Source organism: Perca fluviatilis, chromosome 23 (genome assembly GCF_010015445.1).
Source record: "Perca fluviatilis chromosome 23, GENO_Pfluv_1.0, whole genome shotgun sequence".
In the NCBI taxonomy this organism is placed as follows: domain Eukaryota; kingdom Metazoa; phylum Chordata; class Actinopteri; order Perciformes; family Percidae; genus Perca; species Perca fluviatilis.
In genome coordinates, this window is record NC_053134.1 from 16238720 (window position 1) to 16245163 (window position 6444).

Genomic DNA, 6444 nt, shown 5'->3' on the forward strand with positions numbered 1-6444 from the left:
TAATAAGACATGTCTGTCTTCTCTTGTTATTTGGGGGTAAATAAGTCATTGTGGCAATGATGAGATGCAAGCTAATTATCCGCTCCAAGCCAATTAATGACAAAGGCAAGCTTTGGTATAGAAAGAGCACTATAGATAGGGAGAGAGGGGCAAAGTAGCACTCCCTCGTACTGCATAAAACTTGCACATCAAGATTTTTTTTCAAGAATTGCTGATAAAGAGTTTTGGGACCTCTCGGTTCACATAGTTATACCCTAGTTTTAAGCATTCAAAGCATAGAGGCTAATTAGGACACCATTAATATACCCTTGTCTGCCACCCATCCCCTCCAGCCTCATTATTCCATAATTTCTGTATCTGTTGCTGGCAGGCCAAAAATGCCATTTATCTTTTTTTTATCCATTACTGTGGTTACTCTACTGAAGTGCTTAAATTTACATAATTACAGAAATACATGAGGACATGCACAGGCTTGAAACCTTCAGCTCTGAAACCTCCCATTGTCCAACCATTAAACACTACTTTATGACCTGCATCGCTACATGATGACATGTCTGCCATCGAGTCGGTTTACATTCTGTCCTTGCATGTTTTTATCTTGCTTTTCAGAGCTTGCAACACAGCTAAGTAAATTTTAACTTTACATCTGGCCCAGTGTAATAATAGTAACACTATACTAACAACCTGCAGTCATGATGAGCACATGCTATGTCCCCCCCCCACCCCCACACTTTGTACAGTTGCACTGAGGTAAGGTTGAAGCTAGCTCAGATGGAAAACAAGAAAGTGTTTCTTTAAGAGAAAGCATGATGAAGTATTCAGGCCGTTAGTGAACCATGTGAATGGGATTTTTATAGCACGCAAGCTGCATTACAACTTTATATTTCTATCCATCCATTTCGATCTTCAGTTTCTTTAGATTGCTCAAAGCCCAAGTCTTTTACAACAACATTTACAAAAATATGAAGAGTTAGTATGCATCCTCACGCTGTCTGAAAGTGGTAATAATAATAGCAATCCTTTAGAGTTGTTTAAACCCAAAACAAACGGATCAGCTGGCCTGTTAATTGCTGTTATCGCAAAGTGGACATTTCCATCAACATAATTGCTCCATCACACAGCTCTAAAACGGAAACAACAAAAACTGCTGTCTCGATATGCAAACAGGGGAAAGTATGAGCCAAGTATTTTTTTCTTCTGCAACTGCGAGTGTCTTTCTGCGACTAAAACATCCAGTGGTGCATGTGGCCATAATCCCATGTGACATGGGCAGTCAAGGGGAAGGGATTGGAGAAAAAGACAGAGGATGGCAACTCGAGCGGGGGAGAGAGACAGACCCTATCCTTGTCTTGCATAAAGGTACTACGGATTCAAACCCATTTATATCTCCTTTCAAAAGGCTGAAAAGATGGGCAGGGAACCCTATCACCATTACTTCTTAAAATTAATTTAATTCACCCCCTTCATTTGATCCACTTTGTTCTGTGGCAAGCTACTACCTGAACTTGCAGAGACAGTTGGCCAGACACAGATTAAAGGGGAGCACCGCAAGGGAACACAGCTAATACTGGAGCTTCTCTCTGTCAGAGCAGCTGCGTGGGAGTTTGGTTTATTACGTCTGGGAAAGTGGTTCAGTGTGTTCAGACAGCAAAGTGTTGATGATGAAGGCATGGTATTTTGAGGTCAATATAATATATAAGCACATACAGTATCATTTACAATCCTTTCTAATATATCTATACAGCTCAACTGTCATACAGTACAGGGGACATGCTGAATGTCACATTTATCATTCATGACTCCAAATCCTAGTATTTGAATAAAAAAAAAAAAAACACTTACATGGTAGATCAAACATTCTTGACAAATGAGAAGATCATCATCATAATTTAAACCAAAGGATTTTGGTTTAATATTGCTCTATTTCTTTGCCATTCTCTTTAGTTCCAGTTTTTCCTGTGTTCCAGAATCTACCAATCCATCTTTCTCTCCTTCTCACTCTCATCTTCCTTCCCTCCATGCGTTGGTCTCTCTTCCTGTCATCCTTTATAACCTAGCCGCTCTTTTGTTTATCCCTCCATCTCCATCCCTGTCCCTCTTTTCCTCCATTTCTCTTTGATAATGGCGGCCCTAGCGAGGGAATCTGCCGCCATCCATTTCAAGCAGCAGGTAATGGATTGGGTGCGGGACCTGATCTGGCTATGGATGAGCCAGCCTGTAGGTGTCTGAGTGGGCGTTCAAATGGATTCGGAGAAGCTCGCCTAGAATAACACACTTTGTCACCGCGGGCTTTGCCTTCACAGATCTTCCGTGTTCACAGTGCCATCCCCCACCCAACGCACCCCACCCCATCCCTCCTTTTAAAGACAAAAACTCTTTTAAAAACAAGACAGCAGTGTGCCAACATCTCGCTGTCTGGCTGGTTAAGGGACATTTTGATACTGTCAGGATGCTTCTCCTTAGCACTCCTTACTCCCAGCAATGTCGCACAAGCACACTGCTCTACTTCTCACTTTAATCTCTGTTTTTCACAAAGGGAAAAAGACAAACAGGATTGTAAAACTGACGCCAATGTTACGCTACAGAACTAATGCTGAAAATCATAAATTGTCCAAACAAGAATGTTCTCAGTGGTGATTCTGGCAGCTAATAGATACTGTGCTCCGAGCGGTTGTGTGCCGCCACTGAGGAGAAGAGTAAATGACTCCAAAAACCACAGGGATGTTGCAATCTCCACAGAGTCCTTGCAGATACTTGGAAACCAATATAAACTAACATCTGGTAATGCATTATGGATGAAGATGAAATGCATGTACTTGGCCTGTCTCTCTACCAGGGATGTTATTTACAGTCTCGAAGAAATGTGCTTCCCATCATGGGTATTGGCATTTGTTACATGACACGTGTGGTATTGTATGCTGTGATATACAGTTATGGATTAATCCGAAGCCATAAAATACACAAACTCAGATGATATGGAATATTTCTATTCACATCTTAACATTTATAAAACTTTATTGTGGCCTTATATATCTCTTTCTTTTAATATAATTGCATAGGTTTGTTTACTATGCGATGAGCCCAGGTAATTAAAATGTATTTATTTGTTGGAATAAGCTTTGTTGCCAGAAATATATGGCCAAGTGCCAGACGGGGAAATATGTTTGTGGGTTCTTGTGTAGATATGTATAATATTACAAAATATTAGTAGCCTACATATTTGCATATGAGTGTGCATGCTGGCAGTGATCCCAAGGTGTGTGAGTGTGTGTGTGTGAGAGAGAGAGAGAGAGAGAGAGAGAGAGAGAGAGAGAGAGAGAGAGAGAGAGAGAGAGCGCGAAAGAGAGATGATGGAAGCACGGTGACTGCCTGGAGGCAGTAGCCACCCCATTGTGGGGGTTGAACACGAGGCCAGACACCTGTTTTTCCCAAAATGAATTATGAAACGAAGCCAAGCGTGTGTTATTCTCCACACAACTGACAACAGAGGCCAAGGCCAAAGACCTGCGGAGAGACAGAATGAGGCTGGCATTACGGAGAGTGCTCAACAAGAAGATTTCAGAGTAAGAAAGCATGAAGGTTATGAGTCCTTGTTTACTTTAATAGACTCTCTTATAACAAAGAATGGAATTCTAATAAGCTTTTGCATTGCGTGCTTTGCTTTGTGGCTGATGCAACTCAATTAAAATAGCTGGAGAGCCATTCAAATCTTATGAAATATTCATAGTTTATAGGCAGCTATGTTTAGACAAATCATGGAGTAATCACTATATTGAAGATAGAGCTGTTGTTTTAATATATTATGAGCCATATATGCGTTGCACCACGTTAGCTGTTTTAATCTTTCCACAACAACCACCTTCAACATGAATACACACACACTTCAGCATCACTGGATTTTCCGAACTAATTTGCTTCTGGTGGAAAGAACAACATCACAACCACTGCAAATTGGCTCTAACAGATTGACTACTCATCTTTTCTTGTTTCATGCAAGTACATTTATTTGGCATTATCTATTTATACCTGCACCCATCTATTTATGTTCCTGTTCTTAATCTGTTATGAATATATATTTCCTACCTCGCTAATTTGTACAGATGCCTCACCTTGTCAAGCTGCAACTCCTAATGTAAAATTGCTCCTGAAATAAACAGGAAAGAGAGTAGGAGAGAGAGAGAGATAGACAGAGAGAGAGAGAGAGAGAGAGAGAGAGAGAGAGAGAGAGAGAGAGAGAGAGAGAGAGAGAGAGCATTTGGCTTTTACTGCAGTGTGTGGGCAGCTGTCGACTGCACCCACGCACTAACCTGCGCCCGGTGATGTCACACACGCCACCTAACCGTTGTGTTAGTCTCCAAGATGCCACTCTGATGCCATCGAAAGCATTTAGTCTTAGATTTAGATTGATTTAGTTATATATTTTTCTTAGGATCTGTAAAATGCTCTGCAAATGTGTTGAGATAATCTCATTATTTATTTATTTCTCAATATGATTGAATATGATGAGTCTGGAAAAATCAGCTTATTTGCAAGGGAATTTATTTAAATCATTCCATTCTCACCATATGTTTACTTTTTAAGAAAACATACACTTGATGATACATGACATACAGTAGACTTACAGTATTTTCAAATGTATAAAGTTGCACGTCCGTGGCTTTCTTCACCAGTGGACAAACTAAATATTTTCTTTAACCCTCAGTAACAAACAGTAGATGGTTTATGAACACATTAGGAAGGCTGGCACAAATGCAGATGGACAGCACAAACCCGTATGAGGGTATATACAGTATGTAGACAAATAATGCAAGCTAGCAAATTTGGTGAGTTAAAGTTTCCAACTGACTCATTTTAAAACACGGCCTCTGTAAAAGGAAATGTGAATAAGAGAAGTATATTCCTAAAAAAAAAATTGCTTGTGTTTTTGTTTTGGGAGAGGCTTCAAAAAAGACACCACCCTCCAAAATCTTGAGATTCCCAGTCTTGCCCTTACTAGTAACCCATACACACTACTTTAATTGTAATTTAATTTTGAGGAAATCCAAAGCTTGATGAACCTGTGCCTAGATATCTTACAATAAGCTAAGATATGATTGGTCAATCACAGTTGGGTGTAGGCATTTACCGAATACTCAAATTTCCAGGAACAAGTTTTTTTTAATTTTTTTTATATTAGCCTACAAAATGAAGAGGAATGAGAAATTTAAGACATTTATATTGTTGCAGCGCGGCTTTTAATAGAAAGGCGCTTTAAGCTCACAAAGTGCTTCACATCACAAATGGATCCCCGAGGATGTGAGCATGAAGCGATTTCCCTTTGCAGGCATCCTGGCTGCCTTATAGAAAGGGTTACATGGCGTAAATGTTAAGCTGCATCATCATGAGAATGTCTGTGGTAATGTGGACAAGGATGGACACAGCTTGTGGTAACAGAATGAGATGTAGAACCTTTGCTGAGTAACCTCGTAGTCAATTGTGAATAAATAGGATAAATAAATACAGTGAATAAATAGGATCGTGAGTTGAAAGAAAAATGATAATCCAGTAAGTGTTAGGAGTCATGAACTATACCATTACACAAATACATCAGTGGATTTTATCTTGAAAATGCACGGTCTGATAGCCTGAGATAAAGTGTTCAGGACAATTTTTTTTTCTAGAGACATTTGTTCCATCCAGTTTTTTAGGATGTCAGGCTCCGAGGCAGGTTAACGTTGTTCCTCTAAATATCATCGTTCACACCTGGAGGTCACAGGTTCTGCACTGTCTACTCAGAGCACATCAAAAGGAGAGATGGCAGCTCAAAATACCATTAGTATTTCATCATTAAGTCTATTATACACACAGGAATGTCAATTTGCATAGCTTGTCATGGGCACCCGGAGGGTGGCGGGGTGTCTGTCTGTCTCCCTGCGTATTTGTCTAAAGACAGGAAGTGGTTGACATACTCAGGAAGTGTGAATTTCCTACCCGTGATTAATTTAGCCTTTCCAGCGGCAGCCTGCCAGGAACATTTCCTGGGCTCAATTTAACTCTGATCAACACGTTCACAGTGAATGCCATCTAGTGATTCAATTCTGACAAATTACCCAAGTGTTGTGCTTGATAATGCCTCGAAACCAGCGTGTTTGTTTTCCTTTGGTGGTTTTTTACTGTGTAAATTGGGGAGAAATATTGAGCTGGCTTGCTGCTGAGCTGACGGTAAAGTGAAACCGGACAGGCAGCAATGCTAAATAAGTTTGTCATTCCTGGTTCATCTTCTCCTGGAGGGAATTGTATTTGATTTGTGCTGCTAATGGCGCTGAAACTTCATCGGCTTTGTGGCTCACCTGAAGGTTTCCCTACCACATGGAGTGGAGCTGTGTGATGAGGAGTGGTGCTGAGCTTTAGTCAGGCAAAGCCTCTACGCATTGTACTGTTCAGCCTCCAAGCCAACTATAGGCG